Genomic DNA, 14012 nt, shown 5'->3' with positions numbered 1-14012 from the left:
GACAGGAGGGGGCAGACAGAAAAAGGAGGAAAGAGGAGGATAAAGAGGAGGAGGAGGAGAAGAAGGAAAAATAGAGGAGGAGGGGTGGAGAAGGAGGCAGAGGAAGGAGGAGGAGGAGGAGTGGGAGGAAGAGGAGGAGGAGGAACAAGAAGAAGAAGAAGAAGAAGAAGAAGAAGAAGAAGAAGAAGAAGAAGAAGAAGAAGAAGAAGAAGAAGAAGAAGAAGAAGAAGGAGGAGGAGGAGGAGGAGGAGGAGGAGGAAGAAGAAGAGGAAGAGAAGAAGAAGAAGAAGAAGAAGAAGAAGAAGAAGAAGAAGAAGAAGAAGAAGAAGAAGAAGAAGAAGGAGAAGAAGAAGAAGAAGAAGAAAAGAAGAAGGAGGAGGAGCAGGAGGAGGAGGAAGAAGAGGGATTTTCACTTTTAATTATGTTAAAGAAAGGTTTTACTTACTTGAAAGAGGACAGTACTTCATCCTTCTGTTTTACAACTCTGCCTACATACAAAAGATTTTGTATGCAAAGGTAGAAATGAGAAGAGTTTAGATAAGAATATAAATTGTAAGCTGTTACACATGCTTTTCATTTCAGAGACTGGAGCTAAAAGAAATGGATGCCTTATCCGAGAAAAATGCACTCTAAGAACCATATAACACAAAAATATTTTGCCTAGTAAGATATATCCTGGCCTCGGATATAAATAACAAGTCTGAATAGGTGTTCACATTTTTAAAAAAGAAGATAACGTCCAAGTTTCTAAGTCAAAAAATATTGTTTGATTTTCAACTTGAAATATTTTAATTAAAAGTTTTAGAAAATTTTACATTTTACTTTTTAAAGGAACCAGAAAGTACAAACAGAGTTTATGAATAAAATTATTAAATTTCAAGGAAAAGATAATATCAAGGACAAGATGATTTATAAGAGACTTATGTCTAAAATGATATTTTATTGCAATGACGTTGCTTGTAGGTGATCATGGAAGGGGAGGGCGTTACTGGCACGCCCTCTGCCTAGATAAGATTCAGAGCTGCCACGTGTGAAACAGACCCTCTGCTCCTAAAGACTATGATCCGAGAGGTCTTCTAACCCATTTTGGCACCCAGAGCGCTTCTTACAGACATGCATCTAGTGTGAACTGAGCTAAAATATCAGAAATCCAAAACTGCGAGGCCGCGAGCCTATAGAGTCTTCATTCTCAGCAATGAAAAGAAATTATTAAATGATGCCTTTTCAGCAGGCCTGATTGTTTGGGGGAAATTTCAGACAATAATAGTGAGTTCTCTATTGAAATATTGAATGTATTCAAAGTATAGAGAGAATAAAGTGAAAATCATTAGCTACTTAAGTGGGGGGGTGGGAGAGGGGTATATTGGGGTTCTTGGTGGTGGAACATGTGCACTGGTGAAGGGATGGGTGTTTAATCATTATATGACTGAGACTTAAGCCTGAAAGCTTTGTATTTTTTTCACGGTGATTCAACAAAATAAAAATTTTTTTTAAAAAAGTAGAAAGTTCCAGAGGGGGAAAAAATAAATAAAATGAGGTTTTATAAAAATCAAAAGAAAATTTAATCAAACAGCATCTTACTGGGGTATAAGAGGTAGATTAAATATAAGAGATGGGAATATATAGGATTGTGCAACAAAATGAGATGCAAAATAATAATAATTGAGCTGAACAGGGAGTTCAGAGAGGCAATAAAAATAAGTAAGGAAATTAACACTAAAGTTACAGAACTAAAATCTTCAATGGGGGCAGAAAAGAAATGAATGACATGACAAAAAAGAGCAAATGTGGAAAACAACTTGAAATTTTATTGGAGCTGTAAAGGACAAGAAGCTGAAAATGATGTGATAAGTCATGAACATAGGAAGCTTAAGAGTCTAATCAAATAATTAGCTGGTCCAGAGAGAGCCCAGAGGTTAAGGCATTTGCCTTATATGCAGTCATACCACTTTAATCCCTATAACCGCATATGGTCCCCCAGCACCACCAGGAGTTAACTGTGAGCATAGAGACAGGAGTAAGCCCCGAGCACTGCCAGGAGTGGCAAAAAAAGAAAAAGAAAAAGAAAAACCCACAAATAATAGTAATGGTCATGAAAACAAAATCAGATCAATATAGAAATAATAAACCTTTCTGAATTTATATTAGGCTATTCAGATTGCAGTGATTAATATGTTTTAAAATAAAATCACCAGAGGATCCTGTGTTGAATTTTTTGAGTACTAAAGATAAGGAAAATATCCTAATAGTTTTCAGGATAGAGGATGTTACCTAGAAAGGAAAACTTTTTAATTAAGAGAAAATCTAAACACCACCACTGACAACAACAATACTGTGCTGACCTCAAAATTCTCTCCACAAAATAATTTCAAAAGAAATAGATAAAAGTCTATCAGATTTTCTGGGGGTGCAGTGAGTCCCTAAACAGTGTGTTAGGAAAGACAACTGAAGTTTCATAATATTATAAACCAGTGAAAAATCAATTTTAAAAAGAGAAATAGAGGGGCTGGAGCAATAGCACAGTGGGTAGGGCATTTGCCTTGCACTCGGCCAACCCGGGTTTGATACCCAGCATCCCATATTGTTCCCTGAGCACTGCCAGGGGTAATTCCTGAGTGCATGAGCCAGGAGTAACCCCTGTGCATCCCCGGGTGTGGCCCAAAAAAATCAAAAAAGAAAAAGAGAGATAAAAGAGGGGCTGAAGCGATAGTACAGCAGATAGGGTGTTTGCATTGCCAGTGTGACCCCCCCAAAAAAAGAGAGAAAGATATTATCATATGTGTAAAAAATTTATTACAAAATATTCAAATGAGCAATAGAAATGTTATAACCACCCACAAATCTATCATCTAGAGATGACCTTCCAATTTCATTTGGTAAGGTCACAAACTGTTGTCTACCATATTTAAAAGGTTTTTTACAGCGTCATTTATAGTGAGGAATTAGAGGCTAGTTTATTCCAGTATGGAAAATGTTATGCATATCTCACCACTAATTTAACCAATTTCCTATGACGCAAAATCAGTTGAGCTCACCCTTGAAAAGGTATTGAAGTCCAATGTTCTCCCTCAAGATCTTGAATCTTCCCTGGGGATTTACATTTCTATGGCTACCCTCTGGCTTTAAGCAATAGATTTCCATTGAGTCTATTTTGATTACAATTCCCTTAACAGGCTGCAGCTGAGCTGTCACTTTTCAACTTAAAGCCTTTTAATAAATAATATTCAATACCCTTGTCATAAATTATTTGTTTTAGTAGTCCTGCATATGCCTTCATCCTCACTTACAGACACGGCCCACCCCATTATTTTCTCTCTTATTACAATATGAACAATATGATTTTGATTCCCAAGTGAGTTCAGTTCTTACCTCCAGTCCTCTTGCAATTTGTTCAAAAAGTATTTACTAATTTGTATTTCTGGCACTATGCTAGAGAACTAAATGATTTGGTCCAGAACAAACAAGTCAGCGGGACATTATATGAAGCCAAAAGTTAGACTTGAACATACACAAGAACATAATGTATTATGAAAATGCTATCTATCATACACCAGTGGAAATGTCTAAACTGTCTAAAAATATTTTAGGGAACATTTATTTCCATTAAGAAAAAGACTCAAGAGTGACAAAGAAAAATCTTTATCTTACCCTAAGCATAAAAATTAACAAACTAGATTGAAAGTTAGATATAGCTAGGAAAACATTAAAAACTAAAAATAAATATTACTGCCTTTTAAACTGATCTTGAGGTAAAAAGTATATTTCTAGGCATAAGAGCAATAAAATAATCATTGAAAGAAATATTGAACAGATTAGATGACATGAAAACTTAAAACATTGGAAACTACAGGAATAAAAGAACAAGTAATAAACCAGGTAATGTATTTTTAGATGTAATAAATGGTTTCGGCAGAGTCTGGCAAGCTACCCGTGGCATATTTGATATGCTAAAAACAGTAACAACAAGTCTCACAATGGAGATGTTACTGGTGCCTGCTCAAGCAAATCGATGAACAATGGGAAGACAGTGCAAGACAGTGCTAATAAATGGTTTATATTACAGGAAATTCCCAGCTTACTCAAAGGGAAAGTCCAAATCTGCAAGCCTTCCAATGCTCTGCTCTGTTTCTATCTCTCTTACATATCACCCACCCCAAATCAACTGACTCGTGACCATATTAATTCCTTTCCACTCTACAACACACCCTACATGCTCCCATCTCAATTTGTCTTTGTGTGTTTTCTGCCAGGTTTTCTTTCCTTTGTAACATGAAATTTATATTTTTGCATTTCTGTATTAGTCTCCTATTTCTGTTGTAACAATTACTTGTTGGAACTCAAGATTAGTGGCTTATTGAAGTCAGCAATAATACAGCAGGCAGTGATCCCTGAGCACAGAGCCAGGAATCCAGCCCTGGAACACTGCTGTGTGCGGCCCAAAAACAAACAAACAAGCAAAACAGTGGCTTCTATGAAACAAATGCATTATTGTCACATTTCAGAAGCCAGAAGTCTTCACCTGAAGTAGTTATTAGCATTATGTTCCTCCTGGAAGTTCCAGGGAAGAGTATGTTTTCAATGCTTCTTCAACTTTTAGAGACTGTCTGTATCCCTTGGCTCATGGCCCCTTCCTCTACCTTCAAGTCATCTTCAAACTAGCAGCATAGCCTCTTCAAATCCCTCTGGCTCTGTTTCTCTCTCACTTAGCTTCCTGAGTCCCACTATGATTACATTAGGTCTGGATAATTCAGGATGACGTTTCCATCTCAAGATTATTAACTCAAGTAGCCAGAGCCATGATGTAGTGAGGAAGGGGCACTTGCCTTGTACAGTGCCAACCCAGGTTCGCTCTCTGGCACCATAGTTAGTCCTCCAAGCATACCAGAAAGAATACTGGGAATGAAGCCGAAGCACAGTGCCAGGAATGAGCCCTGAGCACCAAGTGGTTTTGGAACCAAAACAAATTCTTTAAAGATTACTAACTCAATTATGTCTGCCAATTTCCTTTTACATACACAGGTCTCATAGATTACTACCTGTGACTTACAGAATTTCCCTATGATCTTTGTTCAGATATTATTTTCACGAAAACAATATCACATCCCAAAATAAAATACAAAGGGTTTTTGCTCCATCTTTACACCTACCCTTTTTGTTTTATTTTATTCTGCATAGTACTTAATACCATACAGTTTATGCAGCCTGCATTAGACCATGTGTATTGTTTACTCCATTAGTACTGCTTAATCATATGATTCTATGGGTAAAAGACTTGCTAATTTGGTTAAATTAATCAAAAAATAAAATTACTTCTTCCTAGAAGAAATTAAAAGAAATGAAAATAATTTGTCTTGCATCAAGAAATAAATATCAAAACAAGGAAGAAAAGGAGGGAAGAAAAGGAATGGATAGAGAGAACGTTATTCTCACCAAACAGTTGTTGACTAATCAACATTCTCTACTTATTGGTCTATGAAAATTTCCCTGAACCATGCTCTATATTTTCTTTAAATATTAGTCAAAATAATATGTAAGTCACTGCAGTGAAGAAAAGATGTAAAAGTCTACACATATGCAATTTTAAAAAATTTTTTAAGTTTGCATTTTTTTTACTTCTTTGACATTCCTCCTGCCTCGATGATCTAGTAGGTCCAACAAAATAAAGTAGAGATGGGAGAAAAAAAGGAATCTTCAGCCCACATGACTGTTTACAACATAAGCCAGTTATGCCATGATTTGTAGTTTATTATTCTGCAAGAAAGAACCTTGGAAAAACAAGCATCTTGTTCTTGTATGTCAGAAAGAAGTGAAATAATTCAAAATTCAGTCCATGGCTTTGGGCAAAATGCTATTCCTTTATCTTGCTAGTTTTGGACACTAAATTCTCACACATTCAATTTTACAGACCTGAAGATTACGGGAAAAATGAACAGGCGTGGATAAGCTTCTACTGCCTTGCTAAGATTTGGGGTTGGTGCAGAGCTGTAGGCTGGAACCAAGGGAGTGGTCAGGAGAAGGGGTAATGCACGATGTGGAAGACTAAACTCGGTCAAGGGAAGTGCCTACACTGGAATTCTCATAGCAAAATAATGACACTTGAAACCCTTGCCTTTCCTTAAAAATTCATGAGGCCACATGATTGTTCCAGTCACAAAACCCTCAATTTGGCGGTATAAACAATAATCATTTGATTTTGCTCTCAATTTTTGAGGGTCAGGAATTTGGGAAAGGCTTAGCAAAGCAGCTCTCATTTGAAATCTTTTATGTACTTATATTCAGACACCAAGGATGGAGGCTGCACTCATCTGAAGGAAGAACTGACTGAACATGCAAGCTGGTTCAATCATGTGTCTGGCAACTGCCTCAAGCCTCCAGTTTTGGGAGCCCCGCTGACTCCATGAACCTCTCTAGATTACAACTCTTAAAGAAGTCTGACTTCTTATTCTGCAACGAGCTTCTTTATCCCAAGAAATAAAGGTGGAAGTCACAGAGATTTTCTGGCCTTGCTTTGGAAATTTCCTATTCATCACAAGCGAGATGCTAGGGTATCTGACCCAAGTTTGATCCCCTGCATCCCATATGCTTCCCTGAGCCCACAGAAGTGATCTCTGAGCAGTGTCAGAAGTAAGCCTGATAATTTGTTTTCCATTGCTGAGAATGAGGAGATTATCAAATGCTTCCTTTCCAGCAGGTCCAACTCTGGGGGGAAAACTCCAAGCAATAATAGTGAGTTTTTTTGTTTGTATGTAATCAAAGTAAAGAGAAAGTAAAATGAAATTTATCAATGACACATGTGGGGTGGAGGGCTGGGGGGCGGGGGGTGGAGGGGAGGTTTACTGTGGTTCTCAGTGGTGGAATATATGCACTGGTGAAGGGATGGGTGTTCGAGCATTATGTAACTGAGACTTAAGCCTGAAAGCTTTGTAACTTTCAACATGATGATTCAATTAAAAAAAAAAGAAGTAAGCCTAAGCACAGCTGGGTGAGACCCAAAAACAAAGTGAATAAATAAGTAAATAAATACACAACCCTTTGGGCAAGTAGACTTACAAATTTATGATAGATTTCAGGGTGCTATCCAAAAATAGAGGAAACTCATTTTTCTGACACATTGTGAACTCATTACTTTGTCTCTAAGTCATGGTTTCACGAAGGAAGGTTAGTCAGATATCCTCTCAGTAGAAAACTTACTTTATTTACATCCTCAGTATGGGTTCATACTTACCATAATCAGAAGCTTTAAGATAAGAGGTTGTTAAGCCAGTTACTTAAATAGAAGTTGTAATTAATACATTAGACACTCTCTTGAAGCCTTGAGATAATCTGATTTTCAGTGTGGCTTGAAAAGCAGCAAAGCAGTTATAGCAATTTTTGCCTTATAGACAATAGAGTTAGAACAAAGCAACCATATTATAACACTGTTTTGACTGTGGATAGGGTTCCAATGCAACGAACACTTATGTGATCGTCATCACTGTCGTCATTCTGTTGCTCATCAGATTTGCTCGATCGAGCACCAGTAACGTCTCCATCATGAGATTTGTTGTTACTATTTTTGGCATATCGAATACACCACGGGTAGCTTGCCAGGCTCTGCCATGTGGGCGAGATACTCTTAGTACTTGCCAGGCTCTCCAAGAGAGAGGCAAAGGAATCGAACCTGGGTCAGCCATGTGCAAGGCAAATGCCTTACCGCTGTGTTATAAGGAAATAAGATGAAAAGAGTTCCCTTAGCAAAAATTTTAATTTAATTTCAAAATATTACTGTTAGATTTCTAGAGCTTATTCACCAGAGCATGACAAGATGTTTGGTGCTTAGTTTAAGGAGACAGTGAAGATTTAACTCATTTTGAGGGTATAATGTTTTCCAGTATTTATGAGGGACTGAAATACACTTGAAATCCAATTTCTCCTGGCATCTATTTTTTAGATTGATAAAGAAAAGGCCAGGCAGATGAAGTATGATTAGGTAACCACATAATGGATACTCCATAAAAATCTGGATGAATAACGCCCAGACCAGACAGTCAAGAACAAGAAGTAAAAAACATTTCCTTACACTCATAATACCTGTCAAACTATCAACTGAAAAAAGTTTATTTCATAATTGGGAAGCACAGATCCATAGCATTCACCCTTGGAACCTGCTATCTCTCAAAAAAAATACTCTGACCATGAACCCCAAGAGAAAGAAGCTATGAATCCTTGGGCTTCCTGTCTTCCAAGCTCTTACTAACATAGTATATTCATAAGTCTGAGATTTCTATAGGGGAGCAGTGACTGATTCAACTTCAAATAAAATTGAGGCAAATTTAGCCCATGTCTATGCTACTCAGGGTTTCCAAAATTCCCATGCACTTGGTAGTGAAATTCCCTCTGTTCCAAAGCTGGATAATACCAGAGCAATCCATTCTTTTGTCTCATGGCCCACAAGGCAAAACAATAGTAATATTGAAATGACTGATGCCTGAGTATTTAAACACTTTCTAACATGTATTGAATGCTTTACCTATATTATTCTGTTTTATTTGCAAAAGAACATGCTAAATTTTGGTAGACTTTTCTTGTTTTGCTTGTAATAGTAGTATTATATGGAAGAATAAAAATCAGACTTGAAAAAGCAAATAATTTGCCTGAGGACATAGCTTACTAGTATAGTAAATGGTCAAGTCAGGATTGTAATAACCACTCTTTTTGTCTCAAATACTTTTACTCATTGAAATACCTGGCACTGCTGAGTGTGGCCCAAAAGCCCAAAACTAAATACACAAACCAAGCTGTGTTTTTTCTAATTTTTATTTATATCCTTTTTAATGTATACAATTTATAGAAAATTTGGAACAATATTTTGGTGAACATTCCTAAGTCTTTACTCAGATTAATATTTGCTATATTCTTCCTACATTCCTTACCTTACTGCAGATATCCCTTTATCTCTAAGCATCTCCTCTATTTTGTAGTAGAAAAAGGGCTGAGATATATACACACTTTCAGATATATATACCAAAGCTCACATCACCCAAACTTTAACAACATGTTAGTGATATCCTATAGAATGTCTTAATGCCTCCTGCCAAAATAGAACAATCTTCACACTGTTTCCTATATGAACACTTTTTTGTAAGCATATTCAGCAGTTCTTCATAACAGACAATACAAAATATATTATTTCAGTTGTGTTTTGGGAACAGGGATTGGGGCTTGGGATGGAAACACCCCAAATTTGGTGGTGGGAAGGTGCGATGGTGGTGGGATTGGTGTTTGAATATTAAATGTAACCGAACATTGTAAACTAACTTATAAAATAAAAAAGAGTAAATGAGACCTTTTTGCAATTCTTTCCTAGAACTGCATGTGCATCTACAATGATCTCTAAGTAAGAGGGTTTCAAAAGTAAGCATATAAATAAATCATGTTTAGGGGCTGGAGCGATAGCACAGCGGGTAGGGCGTTTGCCTTGCACGAGGCCGACCCAGGTTCGATTCCCAGCATCCCATATGGTCCCTCGAGCACCGCCAGGAGTAATTCCTGAGTGCATGAACCAGGAATAACCCCTGTGCATCGCCGGGTGTGACCCAAAAAGAAAAAAAACGTGTTTATTAAAAGAAAAGAAAGAAGGCTGAGGAGAGGAAGCAAGAGGAGTGAGGAGAGAATAGAAGGTGCACACACATACACACACACACACACACAGAATTTTGCTGATCCATTTTAAAGTAATCTACAGGATTCATGATATGTTACCTCTAAACATTTCAGCATGCATTTTCTAAAGACTAAGAAAATGGCTTGTCTTACAACCATGATACCACTGTCAAATCCAACAAAACAGATACTTTCATAAAACATCCCCTACGTACTCCTGATTTAAATTTCCACAACTGTAGAATATAATGTAACTGAGAAGTACAAGTTGGCAACGATGCAACTTCTGGCAGATATCTCTCTGGACTTAGTTACTAAAATACTAAATTACAGAAACCCAAAACTGAGAGGCCGCTAAGTGTGGTCACTCGACCTCATACCTCTTAATCCTCAGCAATGGAAAACAAATTATCTAATGCTTCCTTTTCAGCAGGTCTGACTTTAGGGGAGAGACTCTCCAAACAATAATAGTGAGTTTTGTTGAAATATTATATGCAATCAAAGTGAAAGTAAAGTGAAATTTATTAGTTACACAGGCGGAGGGGGGGGCTTAGGGTGGGGGGGCTAGGGGCGTGGGGGGGTTAGGGGTGTGAGGGGGCGGGGTGGAGCTATACTGGGATTCTTGGTGGTGGAATATGAGCACTGGTGAAGGGATGGGCATTGTATAACTGAGATTTAAACCTGAAAACTTTGTAACTTTCCACATGGTGACTCAATAAAAAATTAAAAAATAAATAAATAAATAAATAAATAAATAAATTTCCACAACTGTAGGATAACAATTAAACAGATTTTCCATTAAAGTAGATATTAAATAGAATGTTAGCAATGACTTCAGATCAGTGGTTGAATGTATTTATACATGTTCTGAGATCGGATTAAAAAATAGACATTTTTTTTGAATCACTGTGAGACATAGTTACGAAGCTTTCATGTTTGAGTTTCAGTCATACAATGATCAAACACCCATCCCTCCACCAGTGAACACTTTCTACCACCAATGTCCCCATAGCCCCCCCATCTTACCCTCCCCCCTGCCTCTGTGGCAGACAATTTCCCCCATACTCTCTCTCTCTCCTTTTAGGCATTATGCTTTGCAATAGATACTGAAAGGCTATCGCATTTGGTGCCTTGTCTACTTTCAGCACACATCTCCCATCCTGAATGATCCCGGTTTAAGTTGCTGCATTCAGAAAAATAGACTTTTTAAGGGAGCTGTTCACTGCATGAGATTCTTTTATATGCAGAATGTTTACTCCAGTACTTTAATATAGTCTTTCAGGCCCCCTTTCTTACCTATAATACTTCCTATCAAATTGTTAACCCTGGATTTTATGAAGCTCGTAAGAAATGGTAAGTGATGGTGGCTTTTGTGCTCCAGGAGCATTTCAAGAGAAAACGTAAGGGCTGGTGACACAGTAGAGAAGGTAAGGCACTCGCCTTTTATGCAGCTACCCTCAGCTGGCTCCCCAGCACCACATATAGTTCCCAAAATGAGCTAGGAGTAATCCCTGAGCACTCCCAGTGTAGCCCAAACTCCCCAGGCCTCTAAAAATGGAGTCACTGTCACTGTCACTGTCATCCCGTTGGTCATCGATTTGCTCGAGCGGGCACCAGTAACGTTTCCATTGTGAGACTTGTTGTTACTGTTTTTGGCATATAGAATACACCACGGGTAGCTTGCCAGGCTCTGCCGTGCAGGCGAGATACTCTCGGTAGCTTGCTAGGCTCTCCAAGAAGGGCAGAGGAATCGAAACCAGGTCGGCCATGGGCAAGGCAAACTCCCTAACTGCTAGGCTATAGCTCCAGCTTCTAAAAATGGAGTATTTAAAATATTGAAGCAAAATAAATGTTTCGGAACGACAAGAATAAGAGTGTAGTGCTTTCTCCTACTGCCTCACATAATAACAGAATCATCCTCCAGCGGAAAGACTGAACAACAAAAGAAATGGAGAAGGTCTGCTTCGGAGATACCTCTAAAGCAGGGCACAGAAGCAACAGAGAGAACCAGGTAGGTAGCTCTCAACATAACAGGTGAGCACTGATCTCAAGGTTAGGAAAGACTGTATGACAGAGAGGCAAGCTTTCAATTCTGGCCTAGGCAGTCCGAGAGCCAAAAATGGAGCTTCCACTAATATCTGAACACAATGTAATGTCCCTTGAACCTTAATAAAACCCCAGGAGAATTCGCAAAAATCATAAATTTTCCTTATGCTAGACGTGATAGATATGACTGAAAATAGAAATCTAAGTAATCAAAAAGGAAATATGTTAGTAAAACATATTGCAGTCATCACAATATATGGATATCAAGCCTTCATATATATGGCTTAAACTCATATCATGATATCACTCTCTATGAAAGTCAGGTAAAAAGAGTCTCATCCTTTTCTTCCTCTTCCTTTTCATCATTGTCATCTCTTCCTCCATGGTCATACTACCCCCTCCTCTTCTCTAAATCTCTCGAATCTTCCTTTGCCTATCACTTATAAGGACTTTTTTTTTAAAAAAAGGCATTTGGAGCCCACCCGAAAAATCCAAGATAAGTACTCCATCTTAAATTTTTAACTTAATAACATGTAAAAAGATCCTTTTTCCTTAAGAGGTAATACTTAAGAGTTTTGGAGACTAGAACCTGATCTCTGGAAGGTCATTATTCTGTCTTTTGCCCACACGAAAGTATTTGGAGGCAATAAAGCAATAGATCAGTACATGTCTCCTAAATATTTCAGGAAAAAAAAAGTTACTGGTTCCAAATTTTTATGACTTTTATTCAAAATAAATAAAGATAACTATCTGGAATAGTTCATTTGTAGTCTGATTTTATCCACTGCGTGAGATCTACTTGTACAATACTACATAGACAAGCTATTAAAATGTTTGGCTTGGCACGCTCTTAGACCAGACGAGACCCGGAGCAGCCGCACATGAACGGCTCCTCTACTCCTAAAAGACCATGATCCTGGAGGCCTACTAACTAATTTTGGCACCCAACAACTTCTTACAGAAATGCCTCTAGACTATGAACCGAGCTGTGACCCCATGCCACCCCAGGAGGGGAAAGGTTTTTTTCTCTCGGCCTTTCCTTTCCGAGGTGGCAGTGGCGGTGGTGGCAGCCAAGTGGTGACCGCCATCTTATAGAGCCCACTAACCGGAGATACAAGCTTGCAGTGACGCAACTTCTGGCAGAAATTTCTCTGGGCTTAATGATTAAAATACCAGAAATCCAAAACCACGCGGCCTTATATATTCTTCATTCTCAGCAATGTAAAACAAATTATCAAATGATGCCTTTTCTGCAGGTTTGATTGTTGGGGGGAAATTACAAATAATAATAGTGAGTTTTCTGTTGAAATATTAAACGTAATCAAAGTATAGAGAGAGTGAAGTGAAGATCATTAGCCACACTGGTGTGGGGGAGGCATGGGATGGGAAGTATACTGGGGTTCTTGGTGGTGGAACATGTGCACTGGTGAAGGAATGGGTGTTTGATCATTGTATGACTGAGATTATAACTTTTTTCATGGTGATTCAATAAAAAAAATTTTAAAACATAATAATAAATAAATAAATAAAATCTTTGGCTTATTTGTTAAAAGACAAGCTATTAAAATGTTTAATATCAAATTGGAATGCCTCACCACAGAGGCTGGGTGGGGTGGGGGGGAGTGGACTGGGGGGTGGGAGGGATACTGTGTTCATTGGTGGTGGAGAATGGACACTGGTGGAGGGATGGGCTCTTAAACATTGCATGAGGGAAAAACAAGAACAAAAGTGTGTGAACCTGTAACTGTACCCTCACTGTGACTCACTAATTAAAAAATAAATAAATTTTTTTAAAAAGAAAAAAACTATTAAAAAACATAATAATAAATAAATAAATAAAATCTTTGGCTTATTTGTTCAAAGACAAAGAGCCTCCTTCAGTTTTTTGGTCAAATTGAGTGGCAAGATAAATTTTCTGCTGCTTCTTTGCCACATTTTGGGTACATCTGGGCCTCTAACCCAACCCCTTTCATTTCTCTTTTAAAAATATATTTTTATAGCAGTAACATGGGCTTAACCAGAGTATAAGTGCTTTTCCGTTTTCAGGGAGCAAGGCAATCATATTACATCTATCACAGGTTACCACTATCCTCCACCAATGTCCACTAGACTCTCTCAGGACATCTCTCCTTTTACAATCAATTTCACTAAGGCATAATTGACACTAAGGCAGCTTTGTAAGGAAAAGAAAATTGTTTTCATAATCTATTGCTTCAAAAAGTGGTTTAGGACAATAACTCAACTGTTAGATTGTTTGGGAAACACATTTTAAGCTGTCTTCTTTTTTAAAATTGTTAGCTAAAGCATTATCATCAGTGACTCCA

Source organism: Sorex araneus, chromosome 1 (genome assembly GCF_027595985.1).
Source record: "Sorex araneus isolate mSorAra2 chromosome 1, mSorAra2.pri, whole genome shotgun sequence".
Lineage (NCBI taxonomy): Eukaryota > Metazoa > Chordata > Mammalia > Eulipotyphla > Soricidae > Sorex > Sorex araneus.
Note: the sequence above shows the minus strand (reverse complement) of the source record.